The 16,113-nt window shown below is 37.3% G+C and overlaps 1 protein-coding gene across 1 annotated transcript in view; it reads right to left on the bottom strand.

Moving 5' to 3' along the window:
- Positions 1-16,113, bottom strand: part of Tex11 (testis expressed 11) — a 219,480-nt gene that overhangs the window by 139,768 nt on the left and 63,599 nt on the right. The gene's annotated exons all lie outside the window — the stretch shown is intronic.

The following is a 16,113-nucleotide window of genomic DNA, read 5'->3' on the forward strand; positions in this document are numbered from 1 at the left end:
GACAGGAGCTTGGTATGGCTATTTCCTGAGAGGTTCTACCAGCACCTGACCAATACAGATGCAGATACTCACAGCCAACCATCAGACTGAGCCTAGGGACCCCAATAGAAAGGACTGAAGGGGTTGAAGGGGATTGCACGTCCATAGGAAGAACAACAATATCAACCAACCAGATCCCACAGAGCTCCCAGGGACAAAACCACCAACCAAAGAGTACACATGGTGGGACCCATGGCTCCAGATATGAAGCAGAGAATATATATGAAGCAGAGAATAGACTTAAATCAATGGCAGGGGAGGACTTTGGTCCTGTGAAGGCTTGATCCCCTGGCACAGGAAGATGTTAGAGGGGTGAGGCAGGAGTAGGTATGTGGATGGAGGAGCACCCTCATAGTGGCAAAGGGGAGGGGGGGAGATGGTGGATGGGATGGGGGGTTGTGGAGGGGTACCTGGGAAGGAGGTATCATTTGAAATGTAAACAAATAAAATGATTAATAAAAATAAAAGAAAACTTCAAACATAAAAAAAATTGAACATGTCATCCTTGGGGCAGCTTGAATGAGAATGTTCTCCTCTAGACTATAGCATATGAAAATATCTTTGCTACTTATCTGATAAAAGGTAGATATCTAGAATATACAAAGAATTCAAACAATAAAAAAGTGTTAGCCTGTGAAATTAACTGAGTTTTCAAAAGAAAAACATACAAGTAGCCAACAAACATAAAAATGTGTTCCCTTGGTGGTAGAGTTTCTCAGAAGAATTAGGAGGTGTGGTGTTGTTGGAGGAAAAGTGTCAGTGGGGATGGGCTTTGAGGTTTCAAGAGCCCAGGCCATTCCAAGTTAGATCTCTACTTGCAGATAAAGATGTTCTCAGTTATTACTATAGCACCACACCTGCCCGCCTGCTGCCATGTCTTTCAACATGATGGCCATGGACTTTAATCCCCTGAAACTGAGAGACCTAAACTATTTCTACTAAAAAAAACTATTTCTACTATAAGTTGCATTGATCATAGTGTCTCTTCAGAGCAATACAAAAGTGACTAAGACAGAAGTTGGTACCAAGGAGTGGGCTACTTCTGTGACAGGCCTGATTATGGTATGTTGTGGAGGAATGTGAAAGATTTTGAGACTTTGGCCTAGGAAAATACTGTCAGCAAGGCTTAATGGACAATTCTGATAAACGCTTGGCAGACTGCAGGGCTGAGAACAATGTGGAGTGTGGAGAACCAGCTGAAGAAGTTCCAGAGGGAAAGAATGTTAACAACTGAGCTAGAGAATGTTCTTGAGCTATTCTGGTATTTTCCTACATTCTTGACATTTATTACCATTTCTATTGTTCACTTGCTTGATTGTTTTATGTTAGCCACTTTTACTGGGATAAGATGGGATCTCAGAGTACTTGTAATTCTCATTTCCCTAATGGATAAGAATACTAAACACTAAGAATGTTTGTTGGCTACTTGTATGTTTTTCTTTTGGAAACTCAGTTAATTTCACAGGCTAACTTAATGGTTAGCACTTTTTTATTGTTTGAATTCTTTGTATATTCTGGATATCTACCTTTTATCAGATGAATAGCAAGGATATTTTCATATGCTATAGTAAAAAATTTCAAGATTAGGGAGAAATCATTGTTTGAGTAGTTTGATAGCTAAATAAAAAGAAAAAAGGGTCTCTTTAGAATAGCTTCACTCCAGCCAGTGGTTCCAGTATTTTGAAATATAAGATCTTTTTAAATAAACAAATCCAAAACCAGAAGTGCATGCACATGACTATAATTCAGCACTTGAAAGGTGGAATCAATGAAATAAGGAGATAAAGGACAGTTACAGATACATGAGCCCCTGTGTGGGCAACACAAAAACTAGACTACATAGTGAATTCAAGGCCAACTTGGCCTAAATAATGAAACCTTGTCCTATAAGGGGGGAAGGCTATATGTGCCAGTACATGCCTGTAATCCCAGTACTTAGTAAGCAGAAGAGAGAGGGTAGTGAGTTCAAGACCAACCTGGGGTATAGTTAGATTTCACCTGAAAAGAAGGGTCTGTTTGGGGCATAGCTAGCAGATGTGAGATGTATGCTGTCCCCTGACCTCCATCACCTGGTCCATGGCTCTGCTTGCTTCCCCAAGGAAGCCTGAGGGATCCCAGGAGCATCATGGTTAAACCTCTCTCCCCAGTTCCCTGACTTCTGGGTCCTCCTGTGACACAGCCAGCAAAGGTTAGCACCTTGCTCTTCCCTGAACTCCATTGCCAGGTGCATGGTTCTGCCTGCCTCCCTGAGGAACACCAGGGACAACCAGATGGCTTAAGGCCAGCATAAGGACACAATCAACAAGAGCTAGAGCAACATGGTACTACCACCAGAGTCCAGCTATTCTACTGCAGCAAGCGCTAGATATACTAATACAGCTGAAGCACAAGATGAGCATAAACCCAATCTTAAAAGGATAGAGGCCTTTAAAGAGGAAATGAATAAATCCCTTAAAGAAATACAGGAAAATAAAATCAAAGAGGTAAAGGAAATGAATAAAACTGTTCAAGACCTTAAAATGTAAATAGAAGCAATAACACACACACACACACACACACACACACACACATTTATTCCATCAGTTCTGCTCCTTTAGAGAACCCTGACAAATACACTGTTCCACGAAATAGAAGGAAAAGGAACACTATGAAACCATTCTATACAGCTTCACACCAAAATCAGGTAAGGATATGACAATAAAACAAAATTATAGGACAATTTCAGTGGTAAACATAGAAACAAAAATTCTCAACAAAATCTTTGGAAAGCATGTTCAAAAACACATTAACAAGATCAATTTTCCACATTCCATTTTATTATACTAATACTGTTCATTCATTTTGCAGTGGCATGATCCTATAATTAAAGGACCCTGATGACTATACCAGAAAATGTTGCTGTCAAGACATGGTCCAAGAATGGAGTTATGTGAAATTTCTGTGTGCTTGTGAGTAAACTCCAAGAAACCAAGACAAGAGTCTTCAGTTTCTTCAAAAATATGGAACTTTTCTTAAAATGTGTTTTCACAGCCCTCCCAGATGTAGCAGATAAAAGCTTGTTTATACGCCTCTATGGAAAAATATATTTCTGCCAAGCATAGCTTATCTGCTGCCTCCCTTGTGACTGCACACTTTACTCATATGACCCTTTTAAACCTAAAGAATATAAGTTGTCTGATGCTCTTAATAAAGGCACCTGTTGAATGAGAATTTAGTCCACCTCATTCATAGGCTCCATTCTCACAGGTTCTACCACTTCTAATATAGTGACACTCAGGATAAATACTTTCTTCAAAGTACCAGGATGAAAAAACAGCCTTTCTTTAAAACAATAGTAAACTTGCCAAGGAAGAAATCACAAAAAAGTAGTGTTTATGCTACTTTTATGTAAAATAAAACACCCAGAAATAACTCTAACCAATGAGGTGATTTTGATAAATCTATCCAAAACATACATTAAGGAAGAAACGTCAGACTCCTCAATACATGGTATGGGTAAAACTTGATAGCTACTAGATCTAAACTTCTTATCCTATACAAAAATTGAAAAATATTCAAAGTGGATAAAGGACCTGAAGTTAAGACCTGAAACCTTAGAACTGCTAAAGAAACAGAAATAAAATACTTCAAGGTATAGGCACAAGCAGAGACTCTCTGAAAAAGATTCTAATAGCACATGAAATCATCTCCAATAATTAAGAAATGAGACTTCATGGAATTATACAGTTTTTGCGCTGCACAGGAAACAATCTCCAAACTAAAGATACAGTCTATACAATGGGGGAAAAATTCTTGTCACACAAACATGCCACACAGGAGATTAATATCTAGAATGTAAAAAGAAATGCAAAAATTAAACATTGAAAAATAAATTTTAAAAATGGGCTACTGAACTGAACAAAGCATACATGATAGAGTTTTATTCAGCCATAAAGGAAAATGAAGTGGCAGTTGCAGGAAAATGGATGAAAGTGGAGATTATCATGTTAAGTGAAACAACCCAGACTCAAGATGAAAAATGTCACAGTGACCCCTAAGGGTGTGTAGAACATGAAAGAGGGATGAAAGGGGAATGATTTCAGAAAGGGAAGGAGGATGAGAGAGGTGGGGGAGGGAGGAGGGACAGAAAGTAAGGGGAGGAAATAGGAGAGTGAATATGGTCAAAGTATATGGTATAGGTGACTGGAAATATATTTGTGAAACCTATCACTATGTTAAATCAAATGTGCTAATAAAAATTTGAACGCACAAAGTTTTTAAAAAAAGAATTTTCAAAATAAATATAAAGTCCAATAAATGCCTGAAAGAAAATCTGACAAAAGGGAAGACAAAAGTACATTACTCAGTAATAATTGAGATCCTCAATGCTCTTCTTTCAATAGTGGATAGAAATTTAAGTATAATTTACAACATATACAGGACACTTAACAACACTATAAACCTACTAAATTCAAAAAGGCATTTACAGCACAGACCACCAACACTCTGTTCAAATGAACATAGAAAGTATGTCAGAACAGAATAAATTCTGGCCACACAAAATCATATTAGATTTAAGAGAACTGTAACATAAAATATATTTTCAACATGAAATTAAGTTACACAATACACAAGTGAAAAACCAATGGTTCAACTAATAAAATTAGAAGAGGAATTACAAAAATACTTTGAGTTAATTAGAAAAAAAAAGTTAAAAAACAAAACTTATGGGATACAGCTATAGCAATGCCTTCAGGAAAACATATAGATAGAAACCCCAATGCTTAAAAAAAAAATAGGTATCAAATCAACATTCAAAAATATCTATCCAAGGACAAGGGAGAAAGAGAAGCATCTAAAGTAAATATAGAAGAAACCATGAAGATTAGCATAGAAATGAAATAAAAACTGAAAAACAATGGAGATAATTTAAAAAAAAAAAACAAAATCTGGCGCTTTCAAAAGATCAAATACATGGGGCAAAGCTGCTAGCATTATTCAAAGGAAAAATGAGCAGGAAAATTTAAATTATTAAAATTAGGAATGAAGGAACAGACACTATTGACACTTGGAGAAAGATTATCCCTAGAAAATTAAAGCTCTAACACCTGAGCTGTGCACCACAGAACAAATATCTTACTCTGAGAACATTTCTATTTCCTGATCTATGCAGAATTGAAGTTGTCTGGATCATTCATGTTCAAACATTTTATAAGCAAGCCAAGAATTTTTCAAAAACTCTTACAAGAAAATACCAAGTAAGAAAATTATTTAAAGTATAACTTAGAGAATGCACTTTTCTGGCAGGACCCAGGAGCTCTACAGAAAATGGTTTCTAAATTCCTAAACTAGACAATTCATAAGATTTCCTCTAGCTCTAAATTAATAAGTATATCAAATTATATTCTGTGTTTAAATTATTATTGCACAATTTGTGTTTCCACTAGATGGTGCTAATATCTTTCATTTTCTGTTAAAAATCAGTTTATATATGATTATTTTTAAACTTAGTAACTTGTCATAGCAATAGATAAATCTTAAATATTGTCAACATATTTTTCATTTTTTCTTTGAGAATTCATACATGCATACAATATACTTTGATCATAATCACCCCTCACTTTTTCCCAGATCCTTCTCCCATATCTCTTTCCCAAACTTCACATTTTCTCCTTTTGTATATGTGTGTGTATGTGTGCGCGCGCACGCGCGCACGTGTGTGTGTGTGTGTGTGTGTGTGTGTGTGTGTGTGTGTGTGTGTGTGTAAAATGTTAGGTTTCTGGTTTTTACTTTTCTACCATCCATAGTGGCACTTATTTTGCCACCATCCCAGCCCTTCCTCTGCCCTATGCTCCCATCTTCTTCCCCACTTAAAATCTCCACACCATTATTCCCCTTCCTCTCTTCATAGAACTCATGTTCTACTATGTCCCTTCCCCAATTATACTGAATGAAGTAACAAACACCCAGAAAGACGTGCACTACATGATGTCTCCCATAGCATCAAATCTTTAGATTTGTGCATTTAATGTGGAATGCCAGTAATAAGCCAGAACACTAGAAAGGCACCACTAGGGGGAGGGTTAAACTTGTAAAACTACTATTGACCATTTATATAATCCTCACTACACACATATGATGTAAATGATATTGTACTTATTTTTTTCAAGCTAAGACATTGTGGCACATAATAATAGGATGAGTCAAAGTCAGCTGACCATTAGGAGGATTTTTTCTGACATCTTTGCGATTTCTCCCAGCCCTTCTAGTATATGTAACAACAGTAAAGAACAAGCAATGATAAATAAAAATATCCCAAATTTAAAGAATGTACGTATACATTTTGGAGTAACATAAGTGTCTATTTTTCTGGCTTACCAGGTTCAGTCAGAGAAGGCGCACCTTAAGTGTTAGCTCCTCCCAGTTTTCCTGCAACATTCAGATATACCTTTCCTTCCTTTTACATCCAGATATGAATGGAAAGCTTCCATGAAATTAATGAGACACAGTCTTTAGAGTATCAATGGATAAGTCCACTCTAGGACCATGTGTCATATTTTAAAATTTTACACATTCAAAAAAAAAAAAACATTTAAAGGAATCAACCAAATCATTAATTTGTTTTTAGAAAGTACTTATCTCAATAAGTCTTAATTCTGTGCTAAAATATTAAGAAATGTATAGAATCAGCCGGGCGTGGTGGCGCACGCCTTTAATCCCAGCACTTGGGAGGCAGAGGCAGGTGGATTTCTGAGTTCGAGGCCAGCCTGGTCTACAGAGTGAGCTCCAGGACAGCCAGGGCTATACAGAGAAACCCTGTCTCGAAAAATCAAAAAACAAAAAGAAAAAAGAAATGTATAGAATCAAAATAAAGTCCTAGGTTGATAGAATTTAGTGACAGGGTCCTTTTCATAATAAGAATTATTGAAATATATATATACATACATACATATATATTTCATAGTAAACCCATTACAATAAAATATTCTTTTCTCTAACTTTTTATTAAATACATTGGTATGATGTTTTAAGTGTACTCTTAAAATTCATTTACTGACTTTTTATATATTTAAAAATTAATTTAATGTGGGTATATTTGAAGAACTATTCAAATTTCTGAAGCTTTAGAATCACAAATTGCTTATTATTTGTCATAATTTGTATCAATGTTGAATAAGAATTCTGAATTGTTGAAGAGTGTTTGCAAGCTACATTTAATGGTTTTCTAGTTTTAAGGAGAGTATGTTAGATGATGTGATGTTTATCATAAAACCAAATTTCCTGTTTGAAAAAGAGAACGAATATATGTATAATAGCTGATTTTAAAAACCATTATGGAAATTACATAATTTTTGTTCACTAAACCTTCACTAAACCTGAGTACTATAAATTTTAAAATCACCAATATAATTCTTGTTATTTTGCTTTTAAGTAATTTAATATAAAATGATCTTAATCTTTGCCATCTCTTTTTTAATTTCCACAAGTAAAATTATTTTATTTATTTACTCATTCATTCATTCATTCAGCTAGTATTTGAGAAAGATCATATATTGTACCACAACTGGGGTGGCATGGAACTCATTATGTAGCCCAAGCTTGCCTTAAATTTATATCAGTTCCCTCGCCCCAGCCTCCAAATGGATCAAGGACCTCCAGATAAACCCAGATGCACTGAAACTAACAGAAAAGAAAGTGGGGAAGAGCCTCGAGCACATGGGCACAGGGGGAAATTTCCTGAACACAACACCAATGGCTTATGCTCTAAGATCAAGTATTGACATATGGGACCTCATAAAATTGCAAAGCTTCTGTAAGGCAAAGGACACTGTCAATAGGACAAAACGGCAACCAACAAATTGGGGAAAGATCTTTACCAACCCTATATCTGATAGAGGGCTAATATCCAATATATACAAAGAACTCAAGAAGTTTTAGAATCCAGAGAACCAAGTAACCCTATTAAAAAAATGGAGTACAGAACTAAACAAAGAATTCTCAACTGACGAATATCGAATGGCTGAGAAGCACCTAAAGAAATGTTCAACATCCTTAGTCATCAGGGAAATGCAAATCAAAACAACCCTGAGATTCCACCAATCAGAATGGCTAAGATCAAAAACTCAGGTGGCAGCAGATGTTGGCGAGGTTGTGGAAAAAGTGGAACACTCCTTCATTGCTGGTGGAATTGCAAGCTGGTACAACCACTCTGGAAATCAATTTGGTGGTTCCTCAGGAAATTGGACGAAGTCCTACAGGAGGACCCAGCTATACCACTCCTAGGCATATACCCAGAAGATGTTTCAACATATAATAAGGACACATGCTCCACTATGTTCATAGAAACCTTATTTATAATAGCCAAAAACTGGAAAGAACCCAAATGTCCCTCAACAGAGGAATGGATACAGAAATTGTGGTACATCTACACAATGGAGTACTACTCAGCTATTAAAAACAATGAATTTATGAAATTCTTAGGGAAATGGATGGATTTGGAGAATATCATCCTGAGAATTCTACCACACTTTCAAAAAAGAACTAATACCAATATTCCTCAAACTATTCCACAAAATAGAAACAAAAAGAACACTGCAAAACTCATTCTACAAGGCCACAATCACTCTGATACCTAAAATACACAAAGACTCAACAAAGAAAGAGAATTTCAGACCAATTTCCTTTATGAACATTGATGCAAAAAATACTCAATAAAGTACTTGCAAAATGAATCCAAGAACACATAAAAAACATCATCCAAAATGAATCCAAGAACACATAAAAAAAAAACATCATCCACCATGATTAAGTAGGCAGGGATAGTTAAATATATAAAAATCCATCAATGTAATTGTCTTTGAGTTTACATTGCTGTGAAGAGACACGCCGACCATGGCAATTCTTACAAAGGAGAACATTTAATTGAAGCTGGCTTATATGTTCAGAGGTTCAGTCCATTATCACCAAGGCAGGAGCATGGCAGCATCTAGGCAGGTATGTCCCTGGAGGAGTCGAGAGTTGTACATCTTGTTCCAAAGGCAAACAGGAGAAGACTAGATTCCTCATGGCAAGGAAGAGGTCACAAAGCCCACTCTCACAGTGACACACCTACTCCAACAAGGCCATACCTCCTAACAGTGCCACTTCCTGGAGTCAGGCATATTACCACAGTAATCGACAATATAGACAAACTGAATGGAAAAAAAAAAGCATGATCATCTCATTAGAAGCTGGAAAAGCCTTTCACAAAATCCAACACCCCTTCATATTAAGGGTCTTAGAAAGATCAGGGAAACAAGGCAAATACCTAAACATGATAAAAGGAATATACAGCAAGCCAATACCCCACATCAAATTAAATGGAAAGAAACTTAAAGCAGTTCCATTAAAATTAGGGACAAGACAAGGCTGCCCACTTTCTCCTATTTATTCAATATAGTACTTGAAGTTCTAGCTAGAGCAATACCACAACTAAAGGAGATCAAGGGGATACAAACTGGAAAGAAGTCAAAGTATTGCCATTTGTAGATGATATGATAGTATACATAAGTGATCCCACAAATTCTACCAGAGAACTCCTACAGCCGATAAAGAACTTCAGCAAACTGGCTGGATACAAAATTAACTCAAGCAAGCCAGTAGCCTTCCTTTATACAAATGATAAACAGGCTGAGAATGAAATTAGGGAAACAACACCCTTTACCATGGCCACAAATAATATAAAGTATTTTTGTGTAACTTTAACCAAAAAAGTGGAAGATCTATATGACAAGAACTTCAAGTCCCTGAAGAAAGAAATTAAAATATATATATCAGAAGATGGAAAGATCTCCCATATTCATGGACTGGCAGGATTAAGATATTGTAAATAGCCATCTTACCAAAAGCAATCTACAGATTCAATGGGCTTACCAAAATTCCAACACAATCTTTTACATACCTTGAAAGAGCAATTCTCAACTTCATATGGAAAAAGAAAAAATACAGGATAGCCAAAATGATCATGAATAATAAAAGAACTTCAGGAGGAATTACCATCCATGACCTCAAGCTGTACTACAGAGCATGGTAAAACTGCATGATATTGGCATTAAAACAAGCATAATGATCAATGGAATAGAATTGAAGACCTAGAAATAAACCCACATATCTATGGACACTTGATTTCTGACAAAGAAGGAAAAACCATACAAGGGATTTTGGTGCTGTTCTAATTAGATGTCTGCATGTAGAAGAATGCAAATAGATCCATATCTACCATCTTGTATAATACTCAAGTCCAAGTGGATCAAATACTTCAACATAAAACCAGATACACTAAATCTAATAGAACAGAAAGTGGGGAATAGCCTTGAATGTATTGGCACAAGAGACAACTTACTGAACAGAACACCAATGGCTCAGGCACTAAGATCAACAATTGATAAATGGGACCTCATGAAACTGAACAGCTTCTGTAAGGCAAAGAACACTGTCTTTAGGACAAAATGGTAGCCTACAGTTTGGGAAAGGATCTTCACTAACCCTACATCTAACAGAGGGCTAATATCCAAAATTTATAAAGGACTCAAGAAGTTAGACACCAACAGCCCAAATAACCCAATCAAAAAAAAAAATGGCGTACAGAGCTAAACACAGAATTCTCAACAGAGGAAGCTCAAAAGACCAACAAACACTTAAAGAAGTGTTCAATGTCCTTAGTCATCAGGGAAATGCAAATTAAAATGACTCTGAGATTCCATCTTACACTTATCAGAATGGCTAAGATAAAATAAAAAGCTCAAGTGACAGCACATGCTGGTGAGAATGTGGAGCAAGGGGAACACTCCTCCATTGCTGGTGGGAGTACAAACTTGTACAACCACTCTGAAAATCAACCTGGTGGTTTCTCAGAAAACTAGGAATAGTTCTACCTCAAGACACAGCTATACAACTCCTGGACACATACCCAAAAGATGCCCTACCATCCCACAGGGACAACTGCTCAATTATGTTCATAGCAGATTTCCAGAAAATGGAAATAACCTAGATGCCCCTCAACTGAAGAATGGATAAAGATGTGATTCATCTATACAATGGAATAATATTCAGCTCTCAAAAACAAGGATATCAGGAATTTTTCAGGCAAATGGTTGGAACTTGAAAATAACATCATGAATGAGGTAACTCAGATACAAAAGGACATACATGGTATGTATTCACTTATAAGTGGATTATTGGCCATAAAATACAGGATATACAGGCTACACTCCACAGACCCAAAGAAACAAAACAAGAAGGAAGGTCCAATAGAGGATACTTGAATCTCACTTAGAATGTGAAATAATAGTGGAAGTTACCATCAACTCAGAGGAAATAAGCAGACTACTTAGAAGTTCTGGAAAGATATACACAAAGTCAGTTTATATAATTTCTAAGCTCAGATGATGCCACACAAATATTATAAGTTTCCAGGAAAACAAGATCCCACCCCTAAAGGCAAGGACAACACACTAAAATCTGACTAGATAGTAACCAGTATGGACAAACTCTAGGATGGATAATTTTTTTTTCATTTGGGAATGGATAATTTAAAACAGATGCTTTAAGGAAACCAAATGGAAGGAAGGAGGGAAGAAGGGAAGGAGGGAGGGAAGGAAGAAGAAAGGGGGGAGGAAGGGAGAGAGAGAGAGGGGGGAGAGGGAAGGGAAGGGAACATGATGGAAAGGGAGGGAAAGGAAAAAGAATAGGAAAAGAGAGAGAAGTAATCAAATAATATGCAAAGGAAATCCCCTAGAAGACACACTGACCTGTCTGCAGGGGTGTTTCTGGAAAGAATTAACAGGATAGACCTACATTCAAAATGGATGGCACCTCTAGTGAGTAATGTTGGTTATTCATGCCAACCTGAATGGCAGGAACTGCTTTCCCTGGTAAGCACCTCCCCTTAGAAGCCCCAATGGCCAGGCTCCACCCCCAGACTTTCCTAATAGTTATAATGATGGCCAGGACCCAGGCCCCATCATACAGAAAAAAAAAAATCCTACTAATCCCTGAGTTTGCCCCTGGTTCAAGCCACATAATTCCTTCAATTTCAGACACCCTAGAAAGTGCCCCCTCTCAACCCCTAGAAACCCTATTTGAACCTTGCTCTCTGCCCAGTTCTCTGTTGCTTCTCTCCCAAGCAGAGGTAGCCACCTTCCTTTTTTTTTCCCTCCCAATAAATCTCTTGTGTGAGGTTTGTTGTGCAGCATGACTTAGTGGTATTCCTTGGCTTCCAACTGCCAGGATACCTTTCCATCTGAGCTGTAATACCTATCGGTAGCCCAGATATAAAGAGGCCCATGGAAAGATTAGTATGTGCACACCTTCCTTCACTTCTTTCTGACTTGGCTGCTGCCTAGATACACTCTGACTCCAGCTTCTTCAGCCACCCAGCATGCACTCAACAGCCACAACACTAGGGAGTTTTCAGGTTTGCAGCAACAGATTGGGACTGTGAAGGCATTCAGCTTATTGGACTCACAGTTACTGGGATTCTCTCTCTCCAGTATGCAGACTGCTACTGTTTGACTGCACAGCCCCTACCTGTTAAGCTAACCTAATACATTCCCTTTAATAATATATAATATTCTATTGATTCTGTTCTTCTAGGGAACTCTGCCTGATAAAGGTTTTATTATTAAGGATGGTTACTAAGAAACAGAATTGTTAAGAATAAATTTCTCTAAAGGGTTTGGTGGTTTCTAGAGATGGCTTTCTAATTCTACTAAACCAAATGTTGATAAAGACTTTCCTGATAACTTGGAGAGCATGGATAATCCATGGATTAAACTGTTGAAAGATCTATGCACTATACATATATTTGCTATCCTATTTTTTACTTATGAGGAGCAAGAGATTAATTGTCTCCACATGTGAGACTTTCAAACATTTCAGGCAATACACACATTAATACATTTTGCTTGGGAGGAGAAATGGCCACATGTGTGGTTACATACTGATTCTTTGGCAGACAGTTTTTTGATGATTGAGGACTTAGATGGTAAGTTATTTTAAAATGAGTAAGAAAATATTTGGGCAATGGGTGTGTGCGTATACTTTTCCAAATAAACAACAGATCTAAAGAAATGTGTGTGCTCACCAAAATGTGATTGCAGCAGAGGGATAAAGTAGATGAGATGACCCAACCTGTAGATAGCAGTCAATCTCTCTTGACACTGTTCAATGTGCTCATGAACAAAGTGACATCATGCAGCATGAATGATGAATATGCACAGGCTTGACAACATGTACTTCTCACCAAGGCTGGTCTATCTATAGCTGCAGCTGAGTACTAAATCTGCTAATAGCAGTGGCTAAGACAAAACCTCCACTTGACATCATTCTCCAGAATGACCAATCGATAATTTGATGGTTGGTTGATGACACTTAATGGTAGGACAACTTCCATCATGGAAAGGGCAGCACTTTGTCCTTACTGGAATAGATTCTTATTCTAGTTATGAATTGGGCTTTCCTGAATATAATGCTATAGGCAGAATTTTGCTACTTTGTGCATTCTTTTTCTTCTTCCTATATGTTACCTCAAAAACGGTTGGAAAAGAAAAGAAAAAACAGAAAATTCCCTCTGGGAGCAAAGCAAAGAATAAACCAGCAGAAGCAGCCCCCATAAATTTTTGCTGGTGTCCTGAAATGAAATATCCATTAGTATTTCCATGTTTAAAAAAACAAAAAACAAAAAACAAAATTATCACTACCCTACCTAATGCTTCAGCAATACCACCACCTATAGACTTATCCACCATCACAATATTCCACACAGCATTGCTTCTGATAAAGGAATTCACTTTACAGCCAAAGAATGCTCATGGAATTCATAGGTTTTACCATGTTCCTAACCATACTGAGGCACACAGATTGAAGAAAAAAACAGTAGAATGGCACATGCACAGTACAAACTAGATAGCAACAGCCAATAAGACTGGTGCATGGTTCTCTAGAGGACTGTATATATTTTGAATCTTTATCTAACATATAGTACTGTTCCTCTCATGACTATGATTTACAAGCCCAGAAATCAACTGATAAGTGGAAATGCCATTATTCTCTGTCACCACTAGTGACTCATTAGTAAAATTTTACACTCCTACTCTTACAACCTTATGTTTTCCTGGACTAAAAGTCTTTCTTGTAAAGTGGGGAGCTGTTTGCCAAGGAGACACAACAATCATTCCTCTGAACTGGGAACTAAGATTTCCCCATGGTCGCTTTGTGTGCCTTTGAGTCAACTGACTTAAAAAAGAGTTACAGTAGTCAGGTGGTGGTGGCACACACCTTTGATCCCAGCACTTGGGAGGCAGAGGCAGGCAGATTTCTGAGTTCGAGGCCAGCCTGGTCTACAGAGTGAGTTCTAGGACAGCAGGGCTACACAGAGAAACCCTGTCTCGGGAAAAGAAGAGTTACAGTGTCAGCAGGGATGATTGATCTGGACTACCACAAAAGAGGTAAAAGACAGCATGTCTGAACTTCCACAAATCCTCAAGGCATCTCTTGGTGTTCTGTGATTATATTTTGTGATTATAGGCAACAGAAAAACATTTAATAACTCAACTGTAGCAAGAATATAAATGGTCCAGACTCCTCAGGAATATGGGTGTATGTCACTTTTCCAGTCAACAAACCAAGTCAAAACTACTGAGAAAAGAGAATGGATCATAGAAAGTAGATATAAATACCAGATAAAGCTACGTGATTGTAACAACCATAAGCATTTCATATTTTGTTAAAAAATATGCCTGTGCATATATACATATATATTAAGCATATATTTGTGTTTTCTTTCTTTCCTCTCTCTTTTAAAGTCAAGTTGGCATTTCTTATTTAATAATCTTTTTATTGTTCATTTTGAGATTATAATTTAATTAAATCATTTATCCTACCCTTTCCTCCTTCTAAAAACTCCCATATACTCCTCCCCACTCTCCTTAAAATTCATGGCCTCTTTTTCCACTGTTATTTCATGTGTGTGTGTGTGTGTGTGTGTGTGTGTATGTGTGTGTGTGTGTGTAATGTTTCGTTTGTATATTGTTACTTGTATGTACATTTTCTGGGCCAGTCTTTTGGTATCTTTACCATTTGTCCTAGTTATTTTTCCATTGCTATGATAAAATGCCATGACCAAGACAACTTATAAATGAAAGCATTTAATTTCACGTATGGTTTCATGCCAAGTCCTGCATGACTAAGTGGAAGAGACGATGTGACACTGTTCCCACCCCTGGAGCAGAGCTAGCAAGATGTGGGCCTCCACAAGTGTTGATTGCTCTGGGCATGGGGCTGTTTGTATAATAATGTACACAATTTACTTTATGTTCCTTTTTTAGCAAATGTTCTCCCTGCCAAGGTTGTCAGGGAAATGATAAGGTTAAGGACTCCATGATAACTAGAAATAGCATGAATCCAGGAGGCAAGAATGTGTTCTTCAGAAAAATGGTAAATGCTGTGACCAGAAAGACAGTCTTTAAGGATATGGGAAAGAACTCTGAAAAAAAAGTGAGTTCAAGAACATATATAATTTCTCAACTATGCAAAATATAAGGATGCAATATAAACTGTATGAGGAGCTTCATAGACCTAAAAGAACAGAGACAGCTACAATAAGGAACCAGCTTGTCAGAAAGATTATTAAGGAAGAAGATAGAGATTTAGGAAGTTGTGATCTCAGAGGGAGATCCCACCCAGGTAGCTTATTTTCTGTGCTTACAAATGCAGACAGATTCCTGAGTTCAAGATCAGCCTGGGACAGAACGAGTTTAGGTCTAGGTATGATAGGAATGATGATCTCAGGACAAGATCCCACCCAGCTAAGCAATCAGCTCTGAATTCATTTGCTATGTTTTTCCCCTCTTCTTTTTTCTTTTTTAAATTTATTTGTTTTTGTTTTTACACTTAATATTTTATTCCCACCCCCATCCACCCTCCAACTGTTCCACATCCCATACCTCCTCCCTACCCCCTTGTCTCCACCTGGATGTTCCCACCCCCAACACCACCTGACCTCTAAACTCCCTGGGGCCTCCAGTCTCTTGAGGGTTAGGTGCATCATCTCTGAAT

This window comes from Mastomys coucha, chromosome X, assembly GCF_008632895.1.
Source record: "Mastomys coucha isolate ucsf_1 chromosome X, UCSF_Mcou_1, whole genome shotgun sequence".
In the NCBI taxonomy this organism is placed as follows: domain Eukaryota; kingdom Metazoa; phylum Chordata; class Mammalia; order Rodentia; family Muridae; genus Mastomys; species Mastomys coucha.